The sequence below is a fragment of the Periplaneta americana genome, chromosome 6 (genome assembly GCF_040183065.1).
Source record: "Periplaneta americana isolate PAMFEO1 chromosome 6, P.americana_PAMFEO1_priV1, whole genome shotgun sequence".
NCBI lineage: Eukaryota > Metazoa > Arthropoda > Insecta > Blattodea > Blattidae > Periplaneta > Periplaneta americana.
Genome location: NC_091122.1, coordinates 169,177,045 through 169,193,114, shown reverse-complemented (window position 1 = coordinate 169,193,114; position 16,070 = coordinate 169,177,045). Strand labels below are relative to the sequence as shown.

Below are 16,070 nucleotides of genomic sequence, written 5' to 3'. Positions count from 1 at the left end.
TACACGAAATAATAAAATATATACATCTTGATTACAAAACTTTTAACACTGTATCACTTCGGAAAACGTATTATTTGTCGTGCTTGTGTTAAATATTATATTACCTCGTTAGCATGTTTCAGCCTGCTATCGGCCATCTTGAGAACTGATTGTTGCTGGTCTCGGCACCTTTTGTTTGTGTTTCCTGTGGGGGTGTGTTTGTGTAGTGTAATGTGGAGTCAAAGAGTGTGTGTGTTATGAAATTGAGTTGTGTGTTGAGGATTCATTTGGATGTGTTCTCAACACACAACTCAATTTCAGAACACGCACTCTTTGATTTCACATTACACTACACAAACACACCCCCACAGGAAACACAAACAAAAGGCGCCAAGAAGCTTTGAAGATGGCCGATAGCAGGCTGTAACATGTTAACGAGGTAATATAATATTTAACACAAGAAAGACAAATAATACGTTTCCGAAAATATATTCCTACAAGTACCGGTATGTAAGGATTTTTCTTAATTAAGTGAAGTAAAAAAATAAATAATTTAAATAATGAAAGTGACAAAATTATCATTATTATTTTTTTTTTTTTTTGTGCAGTGACTAGTCTTTAACTTGCAATTATTCGTCCAGACTCTATGAGTTCGATTCATAGATGTCATTAGTGCCGAGACACATAGACCACTTAGTTCATTAGATACTACCTAGGGTGCACCACAGGCGTTTTGTTTACATTAATTAATTAACGATGATGAATTGTTTGGATGCCACAAGCGAACCGGAGTGTCCGAAATGTGTTATCTGGACGACGGACTTGTCCAATACAAGTTATAAATTGGGAGTTGTTTCGCTTACAACAGAGTGCGCATGTGCAGTAAACAAGAGCCCCTGTGTATATGCTGCTTGTGGAAGTCGTGCGAAATTGTTGCCTACATACAGGTAGGTTCCCATCAAGCCTCGCTCCAAATTTTAATTCCGTATCTTTACATCCTTTAACACGGAAAATGGTCGCTGTCCTCTAGCATGAATTTATCTAAGTGTCGTTCTTGTTAACACGAGATTCACAACGGGGAAATATTAAACATCGAGGTCCGAGGATGAAATCAAGTCGTAGCAGCGATGTATCTGTATGTCACGAAACGACATATTCCCTACGCAGCCTTTAACGCTTAGCGATAGAGCTCTTTCTTCTCCCTAGAGATGGCCGATATTTCACAAACCGATATTTTGTCACAGGTATTTTTTTTGTCACAGATAAACCTGTGACTGATGACGCGAAATATCTGTGACAAAATATCGCTATCGAAATCTGCTCCGTATTCTGTACTCTGTGACTGATATTTTCTCCTCTACGTCGTAGGTTTGCGCATGCGCATGATACAATAACAGCAATCTGGCGGTAGTTTCTCCATCTTACAGACGTGGACAAATTATTAACAAAATTGACGATTTTTATGATAATTCTGTTTACAAAATTTGACTTTTGAATTTAGACTACAGTTGACAATTTTGGATATTTCCATCATTACAGTAGACGGAAATATGCAAAAATGTCAACTGTAGTTTAAATTGAAGAGTTAAGTTTTGTAAAAATATATAATAAAAATCTTCAATTTAGGTAATAACGTATAAATTAGCAAAAATGTCAACTGCATTGAAGAGCCAAATTTTGTAAAAATGTAAAACAAAAATCTTCAGTTTTGCTAATAATTTGGAAATATCCAAAATGTCAACTGCAATCCAAATTGAAGAATCGAATTTTGTAAAAGTGTACAATAAAAACCTTCAGTTTTGCTAATAATTTGTAAATATGCAAAAATATCAAATGTAGTCCAAATTGAAGAGTTAAATTTTGAAAAATATTCAATACAAATCTTCAATTTGGATAATTATTTGGAAATACACAAAAATGTCAACTGTAGTCTAAATTGAAGAATCATATTTTGTAAAAATATATAATAAAAGTCTTCAATTTTGCTAATAATTTGTCCACGTCTGTATTATAAATGATGTAGTTATTACGCGATTTAAATAATAACACCATTGGTTACCAGTACTTAATCTTGTGTAAAATCCTGTCTGAACAACTGTTTTGTTTTGTAGTTATTTTCCAATGTTTTTTCCGAATACTTATGTTTCATTAATTTTTATTCTATGACTCAATATTATAATGTTAATGCACGACTTAAAATAATTTATCCATTATGTTATATTCAATAAAAAGGCTCAATTTTTAAAACGATTACGATAATCACATAACCTCAATTTCTCCATACCGAACTACATTTAAAAAATATCAACTGATTCAATATCTACAATATAACCTCTTGGTACATGAGGTTAACTTTTGACATGTTACTGTTCAGTTAGGTAAGTATTTATTTGTTAATGGTACATGTACATAATTTATTTGTTGGATTTTCCCATATAAATCGTTGCTGTGTGGCGTGTATAGAGAAATCGTAGTCACATTTCACTGCTCTTCAATATTTCCTGTTAATTTTTATCGGTGTGACAAAATATCGGTGTAATTCATGCATGTTGTGCTTACTTACCGATATAAAATATCGGTGTGACAAAATCACCGATAAAAGTCACAGATATTTAATTGTCACAGTCACAGTTGTCACAGATACTTGAAAATATCGTTTAAGCTCATCTCTACTTCTCCATACAAAGACCTCGCGTCGAATCTCTATATAAAACGCCCGCGTGTAACGAGCGTACACGATTATTCCCGAGCTATTCCGAAATGAGACAATCTCTGAACAGTGACCAATTTCCATGTCAAAGGGTGTACTGTACATACAATATTTCCGCTTGTTTGAAGTTGATTTTGCATTGATTGAGTAGGTTGATCTCCTTCCGTGTCTAAGAGACGTAACAAGTTGTTAGTTGCTTAACCGCAATGTAGGGATGTGAAATTTCTCAAGAAGCTGTTTATTCATTAACGCCTGTCGTACTGGTTGCCAAGGACATGGCTGGCGCATATCCGGTTTCTCTTCAATAAACGGATATGCATGCATAAACATTTCAGTTCTAATTTTCATAATAAACGTAGGCGTAAATCAATTTAATGAACTCGCACCACTATTTTATTTCCTCGGGAGTCCAGGAATCTGTAGAAAGACTTGGCGCATATGGGGGCGGAGTATATCTGCGCCGGAGTGTATTGCGGGGTGCATCAGCTCGAGGCCACTAAGGGGTAAGATTCTCGTGGTAGTGTCTTCAGAGAGAAATTATCCCCGTCCTGCAAGCGATTGGTAGCTTTGTTTAACCATTGCCTCCGACCAGAGCGGTCATTGGTCCTGCCCTCCCACATACCACTTGCGCAGAGGTCTTTTTTTCATATTTCTACTCTACAGAACCGTAGGATGGACCATAGAGTCCTGCGTTTGATTACCTAAAGCCTCCAAGCGTCCCGCAACAGTGTAGGTATTGAATGACGTCACCCGACACTGCTACACAGTTTAGGTCTGCTGTTCATCGAACATACGAAAACAAAACCAAGCTGGGCGCTTTGACATCAGTGCCCTACTAGGAGAATTTGGTAGCGAACACTTTATTAGGAAAGAAGAAATAGTAATATGCGTTACAAGAGCGGTATATTGAAGTTTTCATGTTCGAGGAAAAGTTTGAAAAATCGAAACGTAGTTGAGCTTTTTAAATTTCCGAGAATTGAAAGAAAACATACCGCTCATGTATCGTACATTATTTTGTGCGAAGATCGTTTATTACATACCTGAAAGAGGAATTTCTAATTAGTTGCAATGAAATCTCCATCTTGGTTTCTGTTCAATGACGGCAAATTTGCAAAACAAAAATATCTATCTTCTACATTGTTGCTTTAAAATGTTTTCTGTGTTTACTATACTCCAGCAGGCCGTGATATACGTCTGTCTTTTTTTTTCCCCCTGCCTATGATGAGTCTGGAATCTTGTTGATTTTTTTTCACGGCTTCCTTAATGTTACTTGCATCACGAATGCAGTAACTTTAGTGGAGTTGTAGAGTTTACTTAATTTTTGCAAATATTTAAAAACAATAATTAACAGTGCAATTTAGGTGAAATTGCAGCGGTAAGTTTCCAATTTATAATTATTACTATATTGAACGTCTCTAAAAATAATATGTTAAAAGCCTAAAGCAGTAAAATCAATATGTCACTTAAGCGGTAAGAAGAGGGAAATTGTTATGTGTGTTAGGTTGGGAATACTGAATGTAGAATTTTAGACTTTCCGCGGATTGGTTTTGTGCGGAAACCAAGCAAATACGCACGATCTCGCAAGACAAATTCCGGGCAGCATGTAGCCATGGCAACTAAAAGTTATTATGTGATGCCTCAATTGTTTATTGAGTTAAAAATTGTTTAAGACTTTGATTTCTTTCATGTCATTACGACTAATACATAATGTTAACAAAAGCGGCTGTATCGTAGGGTCGGTGGAATTGACGACAGCGGGATAATATGAAAAATTTGTTTGTAATCTGAAATGTTAAATTTATTCAGAAGAATTTAGTATCTTGGTAAACACAATTCTCTTAAGCACCACATAACCACTCTCTAGTGTTCAATGTGCTCTTTTACATTAAAAGTTATTCCGAGTGACAAACTTGATTTAAATGTCTAACTTCGGTTTGGTGCTCTGTGTTATTTGTTTTATAACTTACTACTGTCGATTATTTTTTGAATCAGAAAATATTGCAACTCAAGCGATGAAATCTTATAGCTGGTTTAATTTTTAGTAACATTAAAGTCAGAAGTGCTCCTTGACGAATCAAAGTCTGGGATAATCGTGTAGTTCCAACTCACTTTCAAGTAATTATATTTATGATTGAACTTTCTGTTTCAAACACAGCATGAAGTATAGCAAGTTTATTACTGTAGGGACACTTACTACGGCTTGCAGTTTCTTCACTTTTGCTTTCGAAGTATTAACAGAGAACCACGTGAGAAACCACCCTCTGCACCGTTCTGTATTGCCTCTGCTAACACCTCTGGCGGACTACCACAATGACAGTAGATTTCATGCAGTAAATAAGAGTAGGTCTATACTAGCGTGAACTACTGTACTTCATGAACTTATTAATTACACTTTCAGTACTTACTTTCTCTAACACGTCTTTTATAATAATTACACATTAACATTAACTGAAAGTTAAGTCAAAATTTACATATTTATTGGGATATTATTTTTAGGTATAAGTGTGGCTATTTCTTATAATCTGGGGCAGGTATGAAGATTAATTTTATCATTTGTGTTTTTTAATATTGATGTCGGCGGAGATTGTTGGAGATCGATTTGTACTCTTGACAGAGATTAATAGAAATTTTGGAAAATACAGTGGACTCTCCTAAGTTCGACTGAACAGAATTGAAAGTTCAGTCCAATAAGGGTAGTGGCTGTGGCAGGTGAAATGAATACAAATTCTTATTGGTTATCCATCAACGAATACAGTACTGTACTTGCATTTCCTGCCCGCCCCGAGACTTGTGTATGCGCTTCTAGTACCACAGTGGGTTTCGACAGTTCCGTCTCACAAACGGCACAATTCTCAAATAGAAAAAGAAGAGTTCATTAATTTAAAATCAGTGATTAATATGGTTGTCCTAATCACTAAAATATTCTGTTTTCCTTTAACAAAAGTATTACTACAAGACAAGGATCAATTTCCATTCAAATGGCAAACCCATTTCTTAGTGCCCGTATAGGGGCGTGTCTAATTCTCCTACGTAAGCAGTCGAACCATAGGATGTCGAACTTGTTTTCTGTCGAACTTAAGAGCTTCCACTGTACAATTATTTTGGAATTGGAGTACTAACTCAGTACGAATATTACTGTCGAAATAATTAACATCAAAGGTTCGTTAGATTCTGGTAAAGGTAGGGTATGGCCAATAGACAATATATGTTGGATTGAGACTGTATTTAACACACATTCATTAAAAGGGGGGGGGAAACTTGCACCCCTCAAATTAACACTTTCAAATTATGAGTTAAATGTTGAATTCTCCGTCTTTTGAGTTCACTAACGTAATCAGGACACTGCAATACCATGTAATGTATGATACTTGGATATATAACAAATTGAAGTGAAAAAAAAAAAATTCGAGTAATTATAAAACTCAGAATATGAAATTCGCTATAAAACGACACAATAGTAATAATTCGTGGAATGTGTTCATATTTCGCTATTGGAACTCTATTTCGCAATTTTTCACGATTGTTTTATCCGCATATTATTGATCAAAATCAATTAATTCGTAAAGATCAGCAAAAATCTATTATTTATATTATTTATTTTATTTATTTAACTAGCTAGCTAGTGAGTACAAATTACATTTATAAAACAAAAATGTTTCTAGCCACTACCGTAAGAGTCAGGCTCGTGTATATTATGCCGTGATTTTCGCGATCTCCATAAATACCCGGCACTGCTTATAATGAATTATTTCATTGAAAGCAACAGTAAATGTAGTAGCAGTTGTAGTGGTAGTAGTAGCACCACGGTGGTGGTAATTATTTTGTTACGTGTAACAACATATTCTATATCCTGTCTGAAATATAGAAAGCAGTATTTCTGGCATGGTACCTGAAGAAAGTTTTCGGTCTTGGTTGAACATTTATATGGCTTAGAATACGAAGTTCACCTCTTACAACTCATAAGAGCATTTTTTGTTTTATTCGGTCTTTTTTAGGTATTTTCATTTAATTTTGGCTATAATCCCCATTATTAATGTAAAATATTATTTATTTCCTTTGATATTTTCTCTACATATTTTTTCTATAAATACCCATTATTTTGTATATAATTTTAATCGTTTTTCTACACAAATATTGTCATTTTAACGTAGTACACCCCATGTAATGGATCAGTCCAACTACCCAATCAATAACTTATAGACTCCTGTATACATGTTAGTTCCGGATAAGAGTGGCCTTGAAACTATATCAGATAAAATAATTAATTAAAGTGTACTACTTAGAAAATTATGAAAATTAAATAAACTTGAATGTTGGTACTAGAATTTAATTTAATTACTAGTCTAAATATTAATATTCCTACTAAGCCAATTATGTAAGATCAATTTTTAGGGCATTTTAAGGACATTTTTGAAATATTTTTAGTTCACAAATGCATTATTTTTAGGACTTTTTCATGATTTATAGGTCATCAAAATCCTAGCCCTAATGATAACATCGTCTACTTCATTGGTGGTCGCAGTCGACGCATGTCAGACATTGTTTCACTTCCTTTATCTCGCACAAGGCTTCCACAGTATTTTTACACATTTTGTATCGATGCTCTTGACCTTTGGTTGTGGCTGGCCTGGCGTCTGTATTCTTCCTTTTTCTTCATCCCAGCCAGCAGCAAAATCTTCTTCCGTTGGTAATGAATACACACAGTGTTGTCTCTCGTGTAACCGCTACCATCTGCTTCTATTAACTCGTAACCGTCATATTCAAATCTGTGTAGTACGTATAATTACTATTTGTAGCTGTGTGACTTCAGTATAACCGTTACAGTTTAGGAGAGAATATAAAACGGAGGATTATGATTCACTCGTGTTTATTTGTAGTTGTACCACAAGCTTCATATTACTTCTGAACTCCGTTTTTTTTAAGGAAAAAAATTAGAATTTATAAAACAGTTACATTGCCGATTGTTCTGTACAGTTTTGAAACCTGGATTATCAATTTGAGAGAGGAACAGAGGTTAAAGATATTCGAGAATATAGTCGACCTGGTTGGCGAGTTGGTATATCGCTGGCCTTCTATGCCCAAGATAGCGGGTTCGATCCCGGGTCAGGTCGTTGGCATTTAAGTGTCCTTAAATGCGACAGGCTCATGTCAGTAGATTTACTGGCATGTAAAAGAACTCCTGCGGGACAAAATTCCGGTACATCCGGCGACGCTGATATAACCTCTGCAGTTGCGAGCGTCGTTAAATAAAACATAACATTTTTTTTTTATTGGAGAATAAGGTGCTTGGGAAAATATTCCGGGCTGTCAGAGAACAATGAAGAAAGTTACACAACGCAGAACTGCACGCATTATTTTCTTCATCTAACATGTTATAATAATAATCCGAGGCACGACAGCCCATGAAGGACCATGGCCTCACGTCCACATGCCGAAGCAGAGGTGGACGATCATCCAATCAGAATGGAGGTATCGTGTGGTTAGCATAATGATACCCCCAGCCGTTATAGCTGGCTTTCGTAACCGGATTTCGCTGCCTATCGTAACTCCCCAAGTGCATCACAACGCTGGGTGGGCACCGGTCCCATACACTGGCCGAAAATTCATGAGAAAATTTCATTAGGACTCGAACCAGCGCGCATTCCGTAACGCGAGTCCTAGGCACGATATCTTAGACTAGAACGCCACGGCGCGGGACACCTAACCTAATTACTTACTTACTTACTTACTTACTTACAAATGGCTTCTAAGGAACCCGCAAGTTCATTGCCGCCCTCACATAAGCCCGCCATCGGTCCCTATCCTGTGCAAGATTAATCTAGTCTCTATCATCATATCCCACCTCCCTCAAATCCATTTTAATATTATCCTCCCATCTACGTCTCGGCCTCCCCAAAGTTATTTTTCCCTCCGGCCTCCCAACTAACACTCTATATGCATTTCTGGATTCGCCCATACGTGCTACATGCCCTGCCCATCTCAAACGTCTGGATTTAATGTTCCTAATTATGTCTGGTGAAGAATACAATGCAACGCCTAACATAATTAGCAACATTAAATCCAGACGTTTGAGATGGGCAGGGCATGTAGCACGTATGATCACATATCGGAATCAGTATTTAATTAAATAGGTAATTAAAATATTTAAAAATTGGTGTTCGTGTTCTTCTCAAGCATGAGGAAGTAGACTACGTCACCGAACTAGCTAAACGTTTTCACGCACTGCATTATGTTTTCATGCAGTGTAAGCGTTACTGTTAATTTATCTTTTAGCGAATAGTTTTGACGGTTACTGTCGAATGTAGTGACCACTTCATGCTCACATGAATGTTCCAGAGATAATAACGCTTCTTATTGCTGACTAAGTCTGGCATTTGTTTCATTTGCCAGAGGCTCCAGCGAACGGTTTCGATACAATGTAATGTAATAGTTACCCTCTGGACTAGCATACCACTGCAAAATGACAGCATGGGGCAGACACACCAAATAAATACTGCGTGCCTCTACGAAGTGTAAGGAGGCATCGTCGTCAACGTTGTGAATATGGTGGACATCACGTGAGGTGTGGTGTGGTAATCATTATTTCATTGTTCGATCTTTGCGATTATGGAGTAAAATAAATACCGTAAGTGAATGAATGAATGAATGAATGAATGAATGAATGAATGAATGAATGAATGAATGAATGAATGAATAAGTAAATGAACAATAAATGAATAAGACAAATAAATAAATGAATAGAAATGAATAAAAGATAAATCAGTAAATAAATAAATAAATAATTAACCAAATAAGTAATTAAATAAATAAGTACAAAATAAATAAGTAAATAAATACTATATCCAGACGTTTGAGATGGGCAGGGCATGTAGCACGTATGGGCGAATCCAGAAATGCATATAGAATGTTAGTTGGGATGCCGGAGGGAAAAAGACCTCTGGGGAGGCCGAGCCGTTGATGACAGGATAATATTAAAACGGATTTGAGGGAGATGGGATTTGATGATAGATACTGGCTTAATCTTGCGCAGGATAGGAACCGATGACGGGTTTATGTGAGGCGGCAATGAACTTTCGGGTTCCTTAAAAGCCATTTGTAGGTAAGTAAATAAATAAATAAAAGTCAATAAGCGAATAAATAAATAATTAATTAGATAACAAATTGATAAGTAAATAAATAACTAAATAAGTGGGCTAAATGAATAAATAAGTAAATAAAAATAAATAAATAAATAAATAAAAGTAAATAAGTAAATAAATAATTAAGTAAATAAGTACCTAAGTAAATAAATAATTATGTAGGCTAAATAAGTAGCTAAATTAATAAATAGTTAAGTAATTAAATAACAAATTCATATATAAATAAGTAAATAAATAAATAACTAAATAAGTGGGCTAAATGAATAAATAACTAAATAATTAAATAAATAACTAAGCAAACAGTAAAGAAATAGAAATAAATAAGCAAAAAAATAAATAATTAAAAAAATAGGTAAATAAATAAATAAATAAAAATAAATAGGTAAATGAATAAATAAATAAAAATAAATACTCACTTACTTACTTACTTACTTACTTACTTACTTACTTACTGGCTTTTAAGGAACCCGGAGGTTCAAAGCCGCCCTCACATAAGCCCGCCATCGGTCCCTATCCTGAGCAAGATTAATCCATTCTGTAAATAAAAATAAATGGGTAAATAAATAAAAATAAGTAGGCAAATAAATAAAAATAAATAAGTAAATAAATAATTAAGCAAATAAGTACGTATGTAAATAAATAATTATGTAGGCTAAATAAGTAGCTAAGTAAATAAATAATTAAGTAGGCTAATATATACCTAAGTAAATAAATGAATAAAAATAAAGAAGTAAGTAGAAATAAATAAGTAAATAAATAAATATGGAAGTAAAAAAGAGCTAAGTAAGTAAATAAATAAAAAATAAACAAGCAAATAATTTTCAGTGGGTTTATTTTATGACTCTGTATTAACCTCTCAGGTTATTTAGCGTCTAAATGGAACGAAGGTGATAAAGCCGGTGAAATGAGTCCGGGGTCCAGCAGCGATAGTTACCCAGCATTTGTTCATATTGGGTTGAGGAAAAACCCCGGAAAAAAAAATCTCAACCAGGTAACTTGCCCAGACCGGGATTCAAACCCGGGCCACCTGATAGAATATAAGTAAATGGATAAGTAAATAAATAAATAAATAAAATTTCTAAACGTTTGAGATATTAATTCTCAACTCAAGATGTACTACTTTCTTCTGTTCATATCTACAGAATATTTACTTCTGTAGAAGAAGATCTTTGCTTTTCATCCTGATCTCAGCATCACCCTTTTGTAGGAAGCTGGTTTATCTTGTTCGGTTTTTATAGGGCTTTCTCACGAATTAGGCATCGTGGCATGCTGCGTTCACATCAATAAATTTGTCCTTTTTAGAACAGTAATAAAGAGCCGAGCGCAGTTCCTTATTTGCCCGTATAGCGGAGCAGTGGAGTAGTTCAGGGTTGCAGAGGGCAGTACTGCATTAAGTGAACGGCAGGTCGTGCCTTTCTTTATGTTCAACGGCATGCAGATTGCCAGCAAGGGAATCGCATTCGAGAAAAAAGTTTCTTGCGAAGAATTTCTAACGACCAGAAGTAAAATGATCTGAAAACTAAACTTGGCCGTGGGAAGTGCATTAAAGTGGATGGTAGGCCTAAATAAGCAACGAATCCTTAAACTCCTTTTCCTTTTAGGAACTCCTCAACTAGTTCGTAGCGCTGCACAGGCTATCTTACAAATACGTGTTTAACGTACAGTAGTGGCAGAAAAAACCGGACCGACTAACGTACAGCAGTGGCAGAAAAAACCGGACCGACCCTTGTAGCTGATCTCGAGCCTTGTTCACTCCAGAGCACGATAGACTGGTAAATAAGACTTTCGTGGTTCGAATCCTGCCTGGAAAGGAAACTTTTTTTTGTTCCTTATTCAAATTTATTTCCAATACTTTTCGATTGCTGGTAACATTCATTTCTGGAAATAATAAGTTAATTAAATAGTAAAATATCGCTGCAATCGAAAAGTATTGGGAATAAATTTGAATAAGGAACAAAATAATTTTCCTTCCCAGGCAGGATTCGAACCACGAAAGTCTTATTTACCGTCCCCAAAGATACCTGCCACTGCTTCCATTGTTCTCCAACCGGGATATCTTTGCAATCTTCATTCCAGTTTTGTTATGATTGTTGAGCCATCAGATCCTATATTTGCTTCACCGTTTCCTGTAGTTGATGATTTGTCCACTACGAAGGAATCTATAGCCCTGCCATCACAAGGATTTGAACTTGGATCCGCGAACTGCCAAGTGATCTATTAATTCGGGTGTACAGTGGGCGTAAAATATCCACGATTCTGTTTTACGTCACTGGGAACGGAAGGCGAGATAAGGAAAAAGATGATGTAGCGCGGATTGTTATGCGTGTATGTAAAAACTGGAAACGTCGACTGCTCACCGCTCCCTTTGTTGCTCCTCTATTCTAGTGAAGTAAACGAGTGTGACAGTGACAGTGAACTGATGTTTTTAATTTCAGCAGTGTGAAGGATTTGTTTTCATATTGATAATGTCGCTACACCTGTCCCTTCCTCTCGCAAGTCCGCTTCCACGAATCGAAAACCTTTTCGTAACGGTCGTCAGGCTTGGAGATATTCTGTGACCATTTGAATTTAATTTCTAAGTTAAAATGCTTAAATTTATTATTCATTCATACATTCATTCATTCATAGTATTTTACCCAAGGGTAGGCCTTTCACTGCAAATCCATCATTTCTATATCCTGCCTTTTAGTCTGCACATGTGATCCATATATCTTAATGTCATCTATCATCTGATATCTTCTTCTGCCCCGAACTTTTCTTCCGTTCACCATTCCTCCCAGTGCATCCTTCAGTAGGCAGTCAGTGGCCCAGCCAATCTCCTTTTTTTTCTTCCTAATCAGTTTCACCATTATTCTTTCTTCACTCACTCTTTCTAGCACAGCTTCATTTTCTATTCTGTCTGTCCATTTCACACGCTCCATTATTCTCCATATCCACATTTTAAATGCTTCTAATCGTTTCTCTTCACTTAGTCGTAATGTCCATGTTTCTGCTCCATTCAATGCCAGACTCCACACAAAGCACTTCACTACCCTGTCTCTCAGTTCCTTTTCCAGAGGTCCGCAGAAGATGCTCTTTTTTTTTTATTAAAAACTTCTTTTGCCATTGATATCCTCCTTTTGACTTCCTGGCAGCAGTTCATGTTACTGCTTATAGTACACCCCGAGTATTTGAAGCTGTACACTTGCTCTACTGTCTCATTTAGAATTCTCACGTTTACCTTCTTTATTTTTCTTCCTATAACAATGGTCTTCGTCTTGTTTGCGTTTACCTTCATTCTATACTATTCACAGCTGTCATTTAGCTCCTGTATCTTGTCGCTTAGTAACTTTTGTAGAGTGTTTTTTATTAGGTCTGTATAAAATGAGGAGGTAAAACGAGGGAAAAAAAGATACGGTTTATTGAATTTTTATTGTAAGAACTGGATTGTAAAAGAAGGTAAAGTATTAATGTTAGATGGAAACGGTCGTAAAGGAAATAGGATACTAAAATTTTTCGAAGACAAAGAAACGTGAAGGGAAGCAAATATACGGAAAGAGAAAAAGAGCAAGTAAAACTTGAGTGAGCAAGTAAAGCGATAGGGTTGGAAGTAAATCCCGAAAAGACTAAGTATATGATTATGTCTCGTGACCAGAATATTCTACGAAATGGAACTATAACAATTGGAGATTTATCCTTCGAAGAGGTGGAAAAATTCAAATATCTTGGAGCAACAGTAACAAATATAAATGACACTCGGGTGGAAATTAAACGCAGAATAAATATGGGAAATGCGTGTTATTATTCGGTTGAGAAGCTTTTATCATCTAGTCTGCTGTCAAAAAATCTGAAAGTTAGAATTTATAAAACAGTTATATTACCGGTTGTTCTGTATGGTTGTGAAACTTGGACTCTCACTCTGAGAGAGGAACAGAGATTAAGGGTGTTTGAGAATAAGGTGATTAGGAAACTATTTGGGGCTAAGAGGGATGAAGTTACAGGAGAATGGAGAAAGTTACACAACGCAGAGCTGCTCGCATTGTATCCTTCACCTGACATAATTAGGAACATTAAATCCAGACGTTTGAGATGGGCATGGCATGTAGCACATATGGGCGAATCCAAAAATTCATATAGAGTGTTAGTTGGGATACCGGAGGGAAAAAGACCTTTGGGGAGGCCGAGACGTAGATGGGAGGATAATATTAAAATGGATTTGAGGGAGGTGGGATATGATGATAGAGACTGGATTAATCTTGCACAGGATAGGGACCGATGGCAGGCATATGTGAGGGCGGCAATGAACCTTCGGGTTCCTTAAAAGCCATTTGTATGTATGTATATAAAATGAGGAGATAAAACGAGGGAAAAAAGTTACGGTTTATTGTATTTTTATTAGAAGAACTGGATTGTAAAAGAAGGTAAAGTATTAATGTTAGATAGAAACGATCGTAAAGGAAATAGGATACTGAAGTGTTTCAGAGATAAAGAAACGTGAAAGGAAGGAAATATACAGAAAGAGAAAAAGACTAAGAAGAACTTGAGTAAGAAAAAATACTGAAAAAGGAAATGTTTCATTGTAGGCAGTTCAAGAGATTTTATCAGTATGTAATAAAGTAAATATTGGCCTTTATATTATCTCACTGCTAATTATGTGGGAGCAGTATTATATGGGTCATAAGACAGATGTGCAGTTTTCTTCAGAATATCCTGTGCGAGGTTTTTGCTTGACTTGTAAACACGATTAGGATTGGCTTCTCTCGTGTATACATACGCTGGTGTAACGGTTGGTATCGCATGCCGCCGCGGGGTGATGGAGGAGATGTTCTACTCCACTGCATCCGGTCAGGTTCACTTGTCATTCTTTACCATTTTGCGGGATAAAAAGGAGACTTGCAGTGAAGGGGAGACCTTGATCGTGATATGTGAACCGTTTCTAATTCATATCAACGCATCCTTGCTCTACAAATTACGCATTTAGTGTGACTATTACACTTCTACTACGGCATACTATTTTTGACCAATAAAACGGTACGAAAGGACATCTTTCATGTCTGCTTATCACACAGTTTTGTCGCTTCCCTAGCATTTGTTTAATTTTATTGCTTCCCTAGCATTTGTTTCTTTTTATCACTACTCTAGCATTTGTTTCTTTGTTTGCCAACATTTCAAACTGCAAGTTGTTTACGGTACTACAGGGACATCATTTTATTTTTACTAATATTTTTAATATTAAACCTCGCTATACCTTTGGATTAAAGATCTACAACCGGAAACACCGCTTGCTCCCCCTTCCAAGACTGGAGTTCGATGATACTGGCGTAAAATACAAATCACTTTACTAGGTATAGGATGGAAGAAAAGTAGTCCATCCATTTACGTAAACCAGGAAATATCGCAATTTTGAGTTTGATAATTTTGATTAGGTTTTTGTTTAATCAAAATACAGTTAGTATTAACAATGTGTGTTTTTACTCACGAACTGAGCTATCCATTCGGACGTATTAATTATGCAGTGTATATTGTACTGTTACAGCACATTAGCGTACAATATAGAGAAAGAAGTTAAATTGAAAAATAATCATAATATGAATATTTAAACACATTTTTGAAAATGGTGGCTGTTCATTTCTATACAGGCTTCAGTTCTTTTGTGCATATTATCGCACTATAGACAATTGCATCTAATTCTAATTACCAGTTTCGTCCTTCGTACGAGTAACTCATCTTGAAATAATTCTGTACCTACTCTATAAAAGAGTACCTTACGTACTGTAAATTCAATCTTCACTTCTGCCTGATCCGAAAAGATAAAATTACTCAGAAATGCTATCTACTGTCCGTTCAAGTGGTTTTGTCGCACGGTCATAGAGAGGGGGGAAATCACGTGACAATTATTTATTGAGGCCCTTTTATTTAAGTTATTTTAAACAGTTGATATAATATTACGTAGACGTCCAATTCCTAACAGAAATTAATGTTTTCAGAAAAGAGCTAAGACAGCCCAGCTACTAGACTTTACAGAGGGGCGAACAGAAGCGGGTGGGGGAAACCGGGATGCGACGTACGCAAACGGACGACAGTACCTGTGCGAAAATATGATTCAATATTGAAAGCTGTTTCGTCACTGGAAAACGCGAACATATTTCTCCAACGTACTATACTCGGTAACTCAGTACTGCATACGCGGCCTCGTTATGTTTGGAGAACGGTTGGAAGTTTAACTAGTAGAGGGGGTGGGAGTGAAGTACATTCAAAAACTC

The 16,070-nt window shown here is 36.0% G+C and overlaps 1 protein-coding gene across 5 annotated transcripts in view; it reads left to right on the top strand.

The window, feature by feature from the left end:
* The window catches only part of klar (klarsicht), a 1,308,544-nt gene that overhangs the window by 294,055 nt on the left and 998,419 nt on the right, over nucleotides 1-16,070 (top strand). The gene's annotated exons all lie outside the window — the stretch shown is intronic.